The 17,257-nt window shown below is 32.3% G+C and overlaps 2 protein-coding genes across 24 annotated transcripts in view; one reads left to right on the top strand and one right to left on the bottom strand.

Annotated features, from left to right (window-relative positions):
• Positions 1-17,257, bottom strand: part of LOC145935871 (uncharacterized) — a 271,196-nt gene that overhangs the window by 44,096 nt on the left and 209,843 nt on the right. Inside the window, exon 8 of one of the 4 annotated variants that reach the window (XR_014425294.1) lies at positions 2,057-2,200. The exons of the other annotated variants lie outside the window; for them this stretch is intronic. The gene's annotated coding sequence lies outside the window, so the exon portion shown is untranslated. The remainder of the gene's footprint in view (positions 1-2,056; positions 2,201-17,257) is intronic. 4 annotated transcript variants of the gene reach the window in all.
• The window catches only part of Raskol (Ras GTPase-activating protein raskol), a 370,271-nt gene that overhangs the window by 319,240 nt on the left and 33,774 nt on the right, over positions 1-17,257 (top strand). The window lies entirely within an intron of this gene.

Here is a 17,257-nt window from a genome sequence, read left to right as displayed (position 1 = left end):
CATTATTTTGCCATTGACACTTTTTTTGTTAAGGATTCATAAACGGAAAGTCACTCTCGTGTCTTTACTAATTTAAGTTTGCTAATTAAACAAATTATAAAGTGACGTATATCATAATTTCTTAATGAAAGACAGGCACACACAGAATTATTATTGCTCATCCAATGTAAATTTCGTACTTACGTGTCCTATATGTTTAACCACCGTCAATAATTGGAATCCACAATTTTCACGATGGTATTTGCGGACGCGCGCTGCCGTTATCGATATTAGTTAATTAAGGTTGCGGTTGAATTTGCTAATGCTGTTCGCGGTTTGCTCTTCCACATTCGAGAGTTTATTCGCGTCGCGACGTTTCGTTCCGTCGCGAAAATTGCAAACCGCAGAAGGCAGTTCTCTGAACGGGACGAGCGTTTCCGCCTTGGCGAAATTGTGGAATTTTCAACCGAATATGATTGAGATAATATTAGTCGTTTGCCTATTACGCTTTCAAGTTAATTGATCGTCTTCCTGCTTGAGGGCATTGCATTTTTCATTATTAGAAATTATTCTGATCCATAAATGTTTAATTGAATTAACGAATGCACTATATCGTTTTAAAACCAGAGTCTTCGAAAATTAATAAAATATTTCTCGAAAGAATAATCGTATCATTGATTTTAATAAATCAAAAAATTTTATGCGAGTAAATTAACATATCTTGTCTTTAATCAGGGTGTATACTCCCGGGAAAAAAATCTTGAAAATTTAGTATTAGGAAATTTTGTTCTACCTTGAAAAATCAGGGAGTTCTTATGGAATTTGATTGGGATTTAGGAAATTTTTAAAAATGGAATTTTAAACGAAAATATCTGGAAAATCGGGAAATTATCAGGGAATTTTTTTTACAAGATTTTAGTTTAGACATCCCGTGTGTTAATCTTTTTTTACTTAATTTGACTTTAAAAACTTTTAAATTGAAAGTGAGTTTTAAAAAAATTTAATTCTCATTAAAGAAAGATTTAATTCAAATTTTTCTTTCGCAAGTACAATTCTTCTGGATAACTTTTTGTTTCAAGTTACCGTCTGACTTGTTTAAAAATACGCGTCACGCGAACCTTCGCATTAATCTGCATAATTACGCTAGTTGATGAGGCTCATCCTTCATTGTTAGCATAAGACAGAGTTGCATTCGTCACCTATGTACACGCATAGAGATAGTTGGGTCTGATTCGCGAACAAAGTATGTGCACAAAGAGCGTTCTTAATCCGCAAAAATGCGTCCCTTTGTAAACGTGCGTTCGCCCTTTCCATCTCCTTTCTGATACCTTTAAAAGCTAGTTTATGGCGGGGTCCCCGACTCTCTCTCTCTATATATAGGTAGGCTGCCCTGACATCCCTTGACAGAGAGATCCTGCGGCCTATACGGTCCGCCGCCGTTAAAGTTACTTTTTTCGAGCTCTTGTTGCAGCTTGTTTGCGAACGTGCGAGCGCCATCGATGCTGCATTTTATCAGCCGCCCCTCTTCCCTTTCCCGTTGCGTCTGCATAATTTACAGAATTGATCCGATGAACTCCCCTCTTTGATAGTTTATTTACAAAGATGACACTATTAAATTTCCGGAGATGTTACGCCTGAATTGATTTATACATTGCGCTGTCGCTTTGATGTGAATTCACTGATTTTTCGCGACTCGACGAACGAATAATATTGTAAAGATTAAAAATCAATTATTTAAAATATGTATTTAAAATCTATTTAAAAATTAAAACTAAATAGAAAATTTTTATGTTTGGCTAATTAGTTTTATATCGCGAATTTGATAAAATATGCATAACAATACGTAAAAAAAATAAAAGAAAAAACATATAATTGAAATACAGTCGCAGGAAGTCGAGAACACCTGGTATTTTGTTTGTAATAATTATCGCGATATCAGTACTACATAAAACGAAGAGCACTCGATTTGCTATGATCGTGTTCTTACTAACTAACAGTTCGAGAGCATGAATCGACTTTGCGTGCGAATGGATTCTCGAATCGGTCCCGACATAGAGATCATCGTTTTCTTCCTTACACTACGTGTTCTTAAGAGTTTGCGGATGAGTCACGCTTCCTCCGGCGGAGACTCGTGAACTCCTGCCTCGTCATCCGCCGAGAGATTAACGACCCTGGATGTTCCTCTTTCTTCGAACCAGGAACTCCGCGTCTTCTATGTCACCTAATTAGAAAAGAGGCTGCTTGAAGATTTTAAGTAAAAATTTTTACTGGATAATCAAACATATGGAAAATATTTATTGCGGCCTCATTACGAATGTAAATCTATTTTATGAGATATTTAAGAATTATTGTCATTTTTCTCTATTTATTAATATTAAAAACACTTTTATTTATAGTTATATCTTAGTTATTATAATGGATCACAATTTTCATCTCGCAAACTCGAAAGCGATTCTCTTTTTATCTATTATTTATTGTCTTAAAAATGATATATTTTTTTTTAGAATCGATTACGTCGATTTTGCAATATTATTTTCATATGCATATTTTTATAAGCAATAGAGATTGTTTTAACATATGTGTTATTCGAACTATTTGATATTTTTAAACAATGCCAATTCTTCAATTTCGCTAATTGCTCTAATCGATAGTATTAATCTATCCTATACATCAATGTAGACTTATATAAGTCGATCACAATTTCCGCTGTTATTAATGAAAATTGACATAATATTTGAGAAGAAAATTGAAAGAGATAAAAGAGAAAACACGCATTTGCGATAATTGCGTTTTGGTCTCAGCACACATTTTACTGCTCAAGTCATATTATATTCGCGTGAATAAACTTTCTTCGGTTAATACTCGTTATTCTTTTCCATAGCAGTTATGTAGCTCTCAGAGAGTTATTTAAAGTACTTCCTGTAATGCTTTCGTCCCAAAGCCAATATTTTTTCTCCGTATTCTCGCGAGAAGACGTCTCCTTCGAAGCAGTTTTATCGTCGATTGGCATTTCTCTCGGAAAAATGTTTCGTTTTCTCTGCCTTCTTATGATAACCAATAAGAAAAATTCGTAAATATACATATACATAATTTTCTTTATAGTTAAAAAATTTTTTTTAATTATTTGACATCGTATGTCAATAACATGCAGCCTTATACTCATTGTCAAATATTTTTCATGAAATATTAGTAATATATGTTAGAGAATATACTTTAATAAATAAATATATATTTTTTAATTAATAAAACATTAATTAAATTTATTCTATTTTAGTTTTATATAACATTCTTTTGAATTAACATTTTATTTAAACGCATATTATTAAATTTAAAAAAAATTATATATTTATACTCAGAAGTAGAAGGGAGATGATATAAGTATATTTGGAGGATATTATTCTTGACAGAAGTAACGCACGATTGTCCTTCTATCTTCAAGCTACAAAACAGTGTTGTTTACTCCCAAGCTATGTAATTTTGATGTAATCTCGATGTAATCTCGATGTTTCCGATCGGAAGAAACACATTACGAATGCGATACAAATTATGCATGACTCGCAGGAATAAAACGCGTCCGTGAATGAAGCCGCAAACGAACGCAAAAGCGATGGACAACGCATTTGTATAGAACTGGGACATCCGGCGCGGTAAAAGCAACGTACGACCGCGATGATAAATAATACACGCAAATGTAAGATTAGCGTTGCTAGATTATACCAGTTTTCTCTCTCGAATGTGAAACGTACGCCGAGGCGTTCAGCCGAGAAAGTAGATCGACGCACAAAATTATGCTTACCGATTTTCACAAGCCTTCGTTCGTTTGTTTATTCGTCGAGCGTGCTTCTATTAATTACGAAGCTAATTAACCGACCGTTTATTTAGCCTTCTTCACGGTCGCGTAACGGCAGCCTCGCCAGCCGCGATATCTCGCTGCATTTAAGTGGCTTGACGGCAGAAGTGCAGCGAAAAATAAATCGCAGATTTAATTCGTCCTGACAAAAATTTATTCCAGATACAAGCGATATCTGATTTAACGTCGTTCTTGCTATTTATGAGATTTTATCTTGATATATTTTTAAAAAATCACTTGTTAATAATTATACATTTTTGAAAAATTATTGCGAAATTATAGTAATATTTTTTCATGAAATATATGTTACTAATATTAGAGAATGTTATTAATGTTAAAGAATATACTTTAATAACTATATATATTTTTTTTTAATTAATAAAACGTTAATGATATGTATTAATTAAATGTATTCTCTATTTTAGTTTAATTTAGCATTCTTTCAAAATAACTCTTTATTCAAGCATATTATTAAAATTAAATAAGATAATTTTTTTTTAATAGTTAATATGTTAATAATAGTTAATGATTTTAAAATTAATTCTTGAAAAAATATTTATAAAAGAAGTCATTAAATTTAAAAATATCCATTGAAAAGAAGCAAAGTAAATAAAAAAAAAAAAATGATTAAATTAATGTTGCGGAAATATATTTAATAAAATAAAAATGAGAAATAAATAAGAGAAAAATTAAAAGTTCTATATTCAGAATATACATATGAACCTAAAGGAGTTATTAGTTCATTTATTTGGAAAAGAAAGAAATAGATAAAGAAGAGACAATAAGAAGAATAAGAAGATACGAATAGATTATTGACTATATACATATATGATCATAATATTAATAATTTTACGCTAAACTAAATATTCGTGTAAGTGGACATTCATCATGTATAATAAGATCGGAAATAAAAATGAAAAGATGACAATATAAAATATAAAGTGTCTTATATCGATATTATCTGGCTGCGTCAAAGAATTTACGCTCTCAAACGCCTTTCTCCTTACTAAATATCCGTTCTGCCTCTTCGAAGGCAAGCGTAGCTCTTGCATGCGTGCGTCATGCGATAGAAAACGAGATGATAAGAAATAGAGCATGCACTTGCACGTATTACTCTGCCCGCAACGAATAAACTGCGGCGTATATGGTGGATAAAATGCACGGTGAATCACACACATGGTGCAGCCATAATTCTCGAAATATGCCATGTTCCCCCCTTTGCCCGCTAAAATGCATAATTAAGGCGGTGTCGGGGCAAAAGCGGTCCTTCTGAATCAACTCGTGAATAAGGGCCACCATTCTCTCTGCCTTTTTCAGTCCTCTCTTAGTCATGTGCATTGTAAGATCAATGTGCACATCAGGCCATTTAAATATTTAAAATAAATGCAGGGATAGCAAGTCAAATTTTATAATAGCTGAATAAAAATTACATGAATTATCTATTACAAAAAATAGATAATACATCTAATTTTATATTATATTATTATATATAATATAATATAATTAAGTTAATATATCATTATATTATATATATAATAATATAAAAAAATGTATATAGGTATTATATTATTATACTATAATTTTATATTATTAGGTAATATATATATGTGTAATCAAATATTCGAGAATTATTTGTTTATTTGCCAGCCAAGAGAGATACAGAACAATACAGACAATAGAAGAGATTTTATTTTACAAATTCGGAATCGAGAAAAATAGTAAGCAATAATTATGTACTTATGTATATCGTGAACCGGATTATTGATTGATATGTTGTATTTAATTTATCATAATTTATACTTAAATATTACACTATACAAACATTTCCGTGTTTCTTGTATTTTAATGTAACGCGTAAAGCGTTGATCGAGGTTATAATTTAAGAGCTTACAGAAAGGGGAACGCATTTTTACGCATATGAATTATGGCGGATAATAATTATCGCACATATAGAGAGCTACTTTCCCTGGTAGAACTCGATCCGGATACGGTTACTAATCCGGTATATCCCGTAACACGTAAGCCTTCTCTTGCATGCTCCAACGAGCGCGATATCTGCGTTTCATACGTCGATATCCGATAAACAGTGAAGTCCCTAAAGGAAAACGAATGACTGAGAGAGTCGTGAATACGAAAGAGGAGCTCGCTGCTCTTTCTTAAGAGCTGCATGTATATCAGCAGACTAAACACACTCACTCTTATATTTCCTTCTTTCGTATACCATTGTCGCCTCCCCGGGAGAGTCGCTATTGCTTTTTTTTTGACATGTGCGCGTTTCTTGTCAGTCCCTCTCATTTATCACTGTCTCTCGGTCTAACACTCGGCTCGATCACGGCTGAGTGACTTTTTTTTGTCCGCGAAACGGCACGGCATTACCACAGGATCCGCTTTAAGAACGAGCTAATAAACAGGGTGATAAGGATAAGAAATGATGAGACATTACATCTGTGTTTAATTAGTAATTGATGTACCCTCACCGAGCTGCGACTCGATATATGTCAGTAAAACGTTATTGATATCCTTCTCCGAGATGAACGATTGCATTTGAGTAAATCATTAAGAAAGCATGTAAAGAACATTATTTTTAAATATGTGACTCAATATTCTTCGTATAAAATCTCATTTAATAATCATGTGTATCTATAGGTAATAAGGAATATAATTATACATATATTATTTAAATTAAAAATATTTCTTAATTTATATATTATTTATATAATAAAATTTATTATATAAATAATATAATAATATATAATACATACATACATACATATTATATAATATATAATAAGAAATATCATTTATTTGAAATTGTTCAAATCGCCACAATACACACGCGTGTGTAATGAAAATATAAAATACAGGCAAAAATAAAATATAAATTTATATAAAATATAAAGGCAAAATCTATTCAATAAAAAATTAAATTTTATAATAAAAAATATAATTTCATAAAAAATAACTATCAATATGGTTTTGTAATTCTTGGCCACGTAATTTTGCGTGATCCCCTAATTAATTTAAAAAAAGTGACATTTATCCTAGACAATAATCTCACAATTTGATTCACGTTGAAATACAATGCTGATCCTCCTTTTTCTTTTCTGTTTCAGGTAAGTGCAAAGAGAAGATTTCTTATGAAACAAACGACAATGTCCACACTACAACGAGCATTCTAGAGAAGTATACGGCTTTGTTTTTTTTGTCCTTCATCTCTTTTTTTCATTTTGCTCGAAACAAGCGCATCCATGGTGAACAATAGAACATGGAAATGCGCTTCCACCAATTGTTTGCTTTATATCTCCGTAGAAGAGAGGGAATATTATTTGTTGCGTGTTTCCTTGCGAAACCGAATATGCATTACTATTCGCGATAACGTAGACAGAAAATCGATTAAATCCACACAGTTCTATTTTCGCGCTTTCTATTGTATGTGGCAACAGAATGCCAAGAATAACGATATAACGATCCGTGCAGTCTATTTCGAAGAGGGTAACGCACTCCCTACAGCCAGTTTAACAACCTTAGTTAAATTGTTATTAAAATTGTATATGATCGATACGCGTAAAATCCGTTTAAAAAAATGAAGTTTGATCGTTCCTATCATTTCTCTCTTTAATTTTGTAAAAAGATAAAAACCATCATCATTAATGACACAATGACATACGTATATTTAATTACGATAAGATTAACACTTTCCTTTAGATGCTGATAAATGCTTTGTTGTGAGATTCATAGATTTCATGATACTTTCTACATTTGAGATTTAATAAAACGTCGATGTGGTTTTTCGCGACAGTCTTATTACGGCTTTAATCCAACGCGAAGAATTCGCTTTGCGAAATGGACGCGTGTTTAGAACGAGTTCGAAGATCCTGTTCCTACAGCTGCTCCTCTGTCATCTCGCAACGTATCTCGAAATGCGTCGTCTTATTGGAGAGATCCGGTATTTTTATATCTCGCGAGAGAGAGACAGAAAGAAAGATAGAGTATATACACGTGCGTACATAAGTAAGTATATCTGATGCACGCCTCTTCTCGCGCTAGAAAGCAGATGCACAAATAATTAATCGAGTCTGTCCCAATAATCTCTGCTCTCGCTTCACGGACTTTTTTTTTTATAAAATATATCAATGCGAGGTAATAATTAGATATTGTAATTAAAACTAACACATTTTATATTGATAATTTTTAATTATTTAATTATATTTTATTATTAATATTTCTAATTATTAATAATAATTATTAATTATCGGATTCTTACTGTCCTTTACACTCGAATCTTAAAAAATAACAAACTCTGTATAATTAAAGTGTGTGATGCTTGTGACAATTTAAAAAAGTGTACTAATAAATAAGCATATCAGCATTGAATTAATTATACAGAGTTTGTTATTTTTTAAGATTCGAGTGTAAAGGACAGTAAGAATCCGATATTTTGTTATAATTGCTACGACACATATATGAGTATATGTGTCGGGAATTGTTATTAAAATTTAGTAGGAGATGTGGATGAGCAAATCGATTCCGTTCAAAAAAAAAAAAATTTTTGACTCAATATACTTTCTACCTGTTTTTACGCGTTACACTTCACGCAACCGTGATTTACGATGTCTTGGACTTATTTAGGACACGATGCATTTTCTTTGTACAGCGCGTTCTTTGTAGCGAGTTCGAGTAATTGGCGAGAACGGGACGTTACACATTGCTGCTCGAGATTGTGAGCGTATAGGTATATTATTCTCTCGACGTGCAAGAAAAATAATGCGAAAAATATGTAGGGGAAGGGAAAGGGAAGGACTTTTTTTCTTCGAAGAAGTAGCTGACGAGACGAGGGAGATAAGGCATGGGGGAAGGGCATTATGACCATAAGTGTCGATGATCTCAGCTTCCCATGTGGGACTCGAGCGGAGAGCAACCGATGACTTATCGTTTAGACATTTAGGGGGGAAGTTAATGCGTAAAAAAAATAAGAGGCGAGAGAGAAGGAAAATTTGACTGGGAGAAAGGGAGATAGAAAATGAGCGCTCTCTTTTTAAAAGTGTGTGGTCGCTATCGCATTTTCAGACAATTAATTTAGATCGAGATAGACTCGTGAGAAATTAATTATCTGTGTCTTATAATTAACATCTTTCTAGGGAGTGCGTAAACATAATTAATGACTATTAAAACTGCGAAAGAAATTGATTTACATAAAAGAAAATAAATATACTCTCTTTGCAGTACGCAAAATAAAAATTTATTCTATAGGTATTATGGGCGATTAAAATTGACGAGAGATTTATTACAATTTTTTAAGCGGTATTTAATCGGACGATTTAATAATTCTCTAGCTTGATTTTATTAATAAATATCAATATATTAATAAATTATTAATAAATAAAAAAAAATAATTGCTTTACAAATGATCGAGAATTTAAAAGTCACTGCAAACGCTTTTGTATTATTTGAATTGAATTTAGAAGTTTTGTAATTCGCTCTTGTATGTAATGTGTAATGCACCCCTTTTGCATGCATATATCTTCATTCAAATGCACTTCGCGCCGTGGTTCTAATGACGTGCACGCGTGTCTATAATTATACTCGGTATGGACATATGTAAGACCACATCCACAACTGTTACACCTGCATACTAACGTTGCTGTTTCCAACGGGAAAAAAAATTTTAATATGTATGTTTGTAGAAGCAGATAATACTTTGACGTACAAATTTTTTTTACCTTTAAATATATATTTCGTATAAAAATTAAGATTTTTATAAATAGAAAAAAATGTGTTCAATATATAATAACGTAATAAATGCATTTATAATAAATTTCTTTTACATCGTTTCCCGCGCACGCGATTTTAATAAATTGTTAAAACACGAAACGGACATTTAAATTACTTCAAATTACTTCCGGAGCGATCGCTGTTGTGCATCGCGGCACTTTTCGCATTTCGTATGCATGTCGCGGTGAATTGAATTGAGAAGCCGCGAGCGGAATCACGTGCGCTCGATGCATTTTCTAGAATACGTGCGAGTGCTCTTCATGCTCTTCTCGTCGAACTGCGCCACCAGACTTTACCAACACATAGCATTGCGATCGACTGTATGTATGTGAGCGCGATTTTTCTCCAATCTTCCAATTTCTTTCTATCCTATGGCAAAGGAGCGCAACGCGTGCTTGCGATGAAAAATTCGCTGATCGAGACATTCGATCGATTGTTCCAATATAAAAAAAATATTCCCATAATTATCGTCTTTTGCGATGATCACCAGCGAATCTAAGCGTGTCGACATATCGAAGTTCCATAATACTAATTTACAGACAAAAATTATTTTAAATTAGACAAAATTTTCTTATAGATTTTTAAGTGCTGAACATTTCATCAGCACGTCAGATTTTTAAAATAATTGAGGTTTAATATGCAAAAAATTAAATTACAAAAATTTTTTTGTAAAAAAACCTCAACGTTATTTTGAAATTCTGATCAGAAGTCATGAATGTATTGTTTATCTATAAAATGCATTCTTTTTTATTTTGATATCATACTTTTTAGCCATGTTATGAAAGCTTAAAGCTGGAAACTACTTCCTGAGATAACGTTCCTATGAGAAAGTTCTTAGTTTTAATCTTTCATAATATGGTTAAAAAGTAAGATACTGAAATAAAAAAATTCATTTTATAGGAGGTGAACAATACATTCATGATTTCTGATCAGAATTTCAAAACAACGTTGAGTTTTTTTCACAAGAAAAATTAAAATATCGCAAAAGAAGCCATTTTTTGCATATTAAACCTCAATTATTTCGAAACTAGTGTAATTTATCTCCACAAATACCTCTGTCGTGAGTCCAGCACCCAATTGGTGTTCTCTCTCTTCGTGACAGACAGTCATTTTTTTTTTTAATTACTTTTTGCGCTCGTTCAAGATCGACATGTGCTCGCGCGCAGGTGCAGGGTCTCTCCTTTCCGGAGGAGAATACAAGGACGATGAAAACGTTTACGATTAAATGTCTTGGTATATCTCTCTTCCTCTCTTTCTCGAGAAAGGCGAAACGCATCTGCTTGAAGAGGACGAGGGTCGCGTGCCCGGCTGCGTTCCAATTACGCTTAATTATAATCGCGATAATCAGCATTACCGAAGCGGAATGTGATCGGCGATACAGATAACGATAGCGGCTCGAAGCGTGCTGCTCATCTCGTTTCCCCTATTTCCTAGTCGTGCTTAGCCTTTTCACCCGTTGGCAGGAAGATTCGTGACACGAGATAATCCGCGAAATGGCAAGCAGAGTGAAAGAATATGCAAATGCTTAGCAGCATTCGCGTATGTATACCTTTTAGCTCGCAAGAAAAGATGACACTCGGGTCATAATTATCATTTACGTCACTTGGCTCGTATATTTATTGAATTAGGGTTACTTAGAATTTTAGCGAAGTTGTTCTTCCTGTAGATAAGATGAGAAGTATGAAGTAAAATATGAAGTAGCAGTGAAGCAGCATTTACTTAAGAACTTAACGGTTTTAGCCTTTTTAATAGATCTTAGAAAGTGAGTATTATTGCAAAGCAAGTTTTATCAAAATGTATGACACATCATCGATTTTTTCGAATATGCAAATTGATTAAAAAATTTTTAAAAAGTTTTAAAACATTAAAATGCTTAAGTGTTTGTTGAGAATCTTCGTAATATTAACGACAACGATTCATCGAGAGCTGTGAACGATCTTAAGGCTCAGTATGCGTCGAGCGAACAACGAGAGCGGTTGTATACAGAGGGCTAGAGAGGATACAGAGATTCATGATTAAAGGTGATCTCATATTATGACGACGAATGTCGTTTCGTGGAACACGATTTAAGCGGAAATAAAATATTGATTCTATAGAGAGAATTTCGATGCGACCCCAAATTAGTATATGAAAAGAATTATCGATATTTTAATCGGTCCTCAATTAAAGAAAGAAAGTATCATTTATATGTCGAAGAAAAAGTATAAAAAATTAGCAATATTCACATATCTGGATTTTTCTCTGTAAAGAAAATGTCAACTTTTTAATATATAACATTATAAACAAAAATGTTAATTTAGATTTTTTTAATTTAGATGTTGAGAAAATAAGATATTTCTTGAATCTCGATTAAATAATACATATATTCATCTAATTTTGTTATTCATTTAATAATCCAGAAACTTAGATCGACACGAAAATTATTTTTAATTCGCTCATTCATAATTCAAAAATTATTCGCTTAAATATTAAATTTTAAGAATAAAAATTTTATCGCACATCCGATTAATTGGGGAGTGTATTCTTGAAACTAATTGTAAATTGAAATTCTTTGATCATTTGACCTCTCATAAGCCCTCAAATATAAAACGTTTAAATTAAAATTGCTAACTAAAATATTCTTTTATCCTAATTAATTATCTTCATTATCAAAGGAAAAAACGCTGAGACCGCGCACTGTATTTATCTTCTCCGATTCCAATGCGTTGAATCGCTGCGCTTTCGGCGATGGGGAATTTATTAATCCATTAAACGCACGCCCTCTTATGACAAACATCGTTAGAGGCGTCGGTTGGCACGTTCGCTCTATTTGCAACAAGAAAGGGCTTACATGGAGCCTAATTCGTTCGCGTATCTCGATTCGAGCTTAATAGCCCGAATGGCAAATGTGCGGTGTCCCCGAAATGCACAACGGCACTCGTACGAGGGCTCTCGCTTTCTTCCGCTTCATTCACACACGGACACCGGCCCTAAATCGCCCACAAAAGCCCTTTCGAGTGGCCTGGACTCTGGATCGGTTGAATGAAGGGAGAAGGAACGAGAGAGAGCCCTCAAATCGGCTCTATCAATCGGGAATACTACAGCACAGACATGCTTCGGGCAGCACAGACATGCTTCGGGCTTTACTTAATCGAGGGCATGAACGAGAGAGACCATGTGGCTCTTTGATTCACCAATGCTCGATTAATGATCGGCGTGGAATCCTCATGTGACATGTGTCAAAATTTTATACGTTCATCAAATTCCTTAACAATGACCGAAACATTCAAATAATTTTTTTTTAAATACAAAATGATACAAGAGAGAATTCTGCATAATATTTCTTCAGAAGAGTATACCAATTTTTAATTTATTATTTTAATTTATATTATGTTATTATATTATTAGTATATTATTATTTTAATTATTATGTATGATGTATATTATGTATAGATATTTAAATATCTCTTATTTAAATTATTATTAATTTTAATTGTCCTATGTATAATTATTTTTTTTATTCTTATTTATTATTATTTTATTATTTTATTATTTTTATTATCAATGCGCTATTAAGCAAATCGATATGAACACTTTGATATAATAATGAAAACGATTTTTACATATAGGATTTTTGGTTCATTTTTTTTCAAATTCAATATTTTTATTAATTCAGATAAAAACGGCTGTAGAAGAAAATCCCAACTTTTCTGTCAGATCTTATTATTGCATTGGAAATACGTATAATAGTCACAGGGTGTATAGCCGCGAATCGGAGATGCAGCTTGCTCGCGTAGCGAGATAAAGCCTGTTTACCTGGAAGGGAATAATTATTCGGCGCAAACCAGTTTCGCGGACACGAAATGCGCATATACAAAGGAGAGGATGAAGCTCTCTCTCCGGCTCTTCGTCGAAAATATCGTCGGGCCGTGTCCGGGACACGGCATTTTCTCTGTCGGGCGGCGGAGGGCTGCGCGATTCCGTTTTAATTAAACGTCGGCTCGCATCGCGGGCTGTAAATCGCCAGGTTCATCCTCTCTCGTCGCGCGATCGAATTAATCTCGATTTTCGCCCGGAGACGCGCACCTCGTGAAAAGTGATTTCGCGCTCTCGAGAAACGTAAGCCTGTCTCCCTCTCGTTCGCGACGGAAACGATAAATTCTCCCGAGGCTGTAATGATCCGCGAGATTGTAATAATTCTCCCTTCGTACGTTTTTCTATGGAATTTTCAAGTATGTATCAGGCAATACACTCGTAAATCTCGCAGTCTCCTCTTTGGGGATTCAAAAGAAACTAAAGTAAAATATAAATATAAATTTTATTAGAAATTGTTATATGTAGGATCATTTATAATTTTTCTGTTTCAAATGTTAGTTTTATTAATGTTCTGTGCAAAATGTTGATTTTATTAGTATTTATATACATTTATTTTTTTTATAAGAATTTTTTTTTAAATTAAAATTTTTAAAAATACTGTTCAAGATTGATTAATGTAAAAGAAAAATATGACTCATAAAATATGTTAATAATATAAGATGTTATCGACGTTAATGTATGTTCATTTAAATACATTATTAGCATTTGTTTTTGTAAATAGTGCGCGATTACATATACATATATGTATATACATTTTAAGGAACTCGAAAATATGCATCAAGAATTCGTTATATGCGCATTTATGTATGATTCTCTTCTCTTGTGCCTAATGAAATTCCTTGTCTATCTAATTAAGACATCGAAAAACGTGTAGCACGAGTTCGTGGGTTAATAACTAGTTACGATGGATTTATTCGTGAACTACTGTTCTAATAACTAGCCATTATGTAATCAAGTCACGTAAGGAGAGAGATGATATGCCGACTTTTAATTCTCGTGTTTATAAAATAGACGTATCGAGTCGCATAATATCGCAAGTGCCAAGCTCGAGAGTATAGTTGTCTAAAATTTCTCTCATAACTATAATTGCATTGGTTTCTTATTAAATCGGATTAAAATCGATTTTTCCACAATTCAGATCTAACTACGGATGAGTGATCATAAAATACACAGAAATATTTCCCTTTACAAAGATTACCTATTTATTTGTGACACTTGAATATTCTTATCTTGGATTCTTATATAAATTATTATTTATTATTTTTAATACATATTTGTGTTTTTTTATTTTTTAATCTTATTATCTCTTTATTTCTTATTTTATTGTATATTTTTATTTTGTTATATACATATATAATAGGTACCGAAATAAATAGAGAAAAAATATTGAATATAAATTATATTATACTGTCAAAGAGACTTTGCAAAAATGTACATGATTTCGTAAGGAAATAGAATGAAGAATTAATAAAAAATAATAAAAATTTTTTATATTATATATTAATCCTAAATTTTTAATATTATTTCGTCCTCTTTTATGGTTGGAATTTTATATTACGATTCTTTAATTACATTCCTGCATACTTTTTTCAATTTTTATATGTATTTCCATATTGTAAATTCCTCTCCGTTTAAAAGAATTGAAACTTTTTACACGTATTCGTTACTTTAACTTTAAAAAAAGAAAAAAAACAAAGAATTAAAATTATCTTACATCGCGAAAGTAGTTTATTCGACGCGTGTGACGTTTTTGTCTCCCGCTCTATAACGGGACTATTGCATAAGAGAAAAAATATACAATAACTACAGACGTAACAAAAAATAATATGAGAGATGAATCACTCTGTTCAGTGATTATATAATTCTCTTAAAATGTGTTATTTAGCTTAGCCAACAAAAAAAAAAAAAAAACAAAACAAACAAAGGATAAATATAAATTATCTGAAACTTTCGCACAGAGAAATTAAAGTTTTGAATAAAATTTATTTTTCGATGGAACAAAGAATTTTGAGATTGAGTTCTAGTCGACTTATCGCTTGACTAATAATTTCCATATCGCCGACCGTGATATCGAAAGCGACATATTAAATGACATAACATTGATATGTGTAGAGAAAGTTTCTTATCCACTCTCCGATTTCAACTGACTCTTAGTTTTGTTTTATTTAATTTATCTAGTTAATGATAATACACACACATATATATATGTATATAGCAGTCACGATGCTTTCACTATAAATTCTTTTCTCAGGACAATTATACATTTCAAGTAAGCATATGTAATGTATAAAGTGCATTCATAATTCTGCAATCTTATTTGTAACATTGTTACATAAGCAAATATTCCGCGCTACATAATTTATAAAAAATTTTTATATTACATCAATTTTATAATCGTAAATATATATCAAAAATATAATAATATATTTCATATGGAGAGAGAGTTTTATCTTCTCTCCTTTAAACATTTTTTTATATATTTTAAATTAGAGAAGATAGCACGTGATAAATCAATATTTATATAACAACTTATTTATTATTTACACATATATGACGATGTTTGACATATTTGTAACGAGAAATTATTTTTTAACATAAGTATCACTTGTACGGATTATAATTATAGGTATGTGCAGTTACCTGACTGCGAGACAACTTAGGTAAGTTTCCCAGTATCCCTGCGTAACCAGTGAAATCTCGTACCACTTCTCACACGACACGAAAGTATCCCATGCAATTCAACGTTGTCGGCAACGCTTCAGAATTTGTCGTGCATTTCCTGGGCGTTACATGCGATTCTGCAATCGTATTGTACAAAATGTCCCACAGACGTAGAGGGCCCTCTTTATCTTTCGAATTTATCGACCATTCATCAGCATCGAGATTTTTTCTCTTTACTATTAATCATCTTTTATTATATTTTATATTTTTTTATTAATCTCAAAATATTTTAAATTAAATATTAAATTTTATATCTTTTATATTAAACTTAAAATATTATAAACATATCTTATTTAAAATTAAATAAGAAATATATAGTTTTGTTTTCCTATTATATTTCCATTTCTGGAGAAGCTTAATTAAAAAAAATAATTTATTCTTAATCGTTCGCAACTTCGGGGTTCGCTTATAAAAGTCCTGGTTTCTGTTAAGGGGAAAAATTGCATCGACCTCAAATTATAAAAAAACCCATGAATAGAAAAAAATGATACGCACAATTCCAGGGAATTTGAAGTGCATCTTACGTATGTCGTTGCGATATAAACACGTGGCGTGCTGAGTTGGTGCATGACGGGCTCCCGTAACGGCGCCGGGCGATCCCACGCTCCTTACATAACGTCACTGACCCACCGTAGACTACCGTCGGTAGTACAACACGTAGGATCTAATATCTGACCGGAGCTGATACACGTGAAGCTGAGGAGAACCGAAAGGAAATTCGCGGTGGCGCGCGCGGAAAAGGAACTTATGGTGTGCACGACACTTTGACCCTCTGTGGGCGTCTAAATAATTTTCATCAGAAGCGAATACAGTTAGCACGCGTCCTAACGGCGCTTCCTGCCAGAAAAGGAATCAAATAAATTGTTGAATAAATATTATTTCTAAGCACACGCGTGTATATGCTAAAGAGACTTAATGGAATACAATATTTCTATAGAAAACCCTGTCATTTCGTAAAATAAAAATTGATCGTTTTAGAAAGTAAATGCGATAATAAATCTTTCATAAAGAGAAGTGATTTTTTGAATCTATATAAAAATGTATTTGATATGCAATCAATTTTTATTTTCATATAATATT

The sequence above is a fragment of the Prenolepis imparis genome, unplaced genomic scaffold (assembly GCF_030444845.1).
Source record: "Prenolepis imparis isolate NDT839.2.m4 unplaced genomic scaffold, iyPreImpa1.0 SCAF_5, whole genome shotgun sequence".
Classification (NCBI taxonomy): Eukaryota; Metazoa; Arthropoda; class Insecta; order Hymenoptera; family Formicidae; genus Prenolepis; species Prenolepis imparis.
Note: the sequence above shows the minus strand (reverse complement) of the source record. Positions and strands in the feature narration are given on the sequence as shown.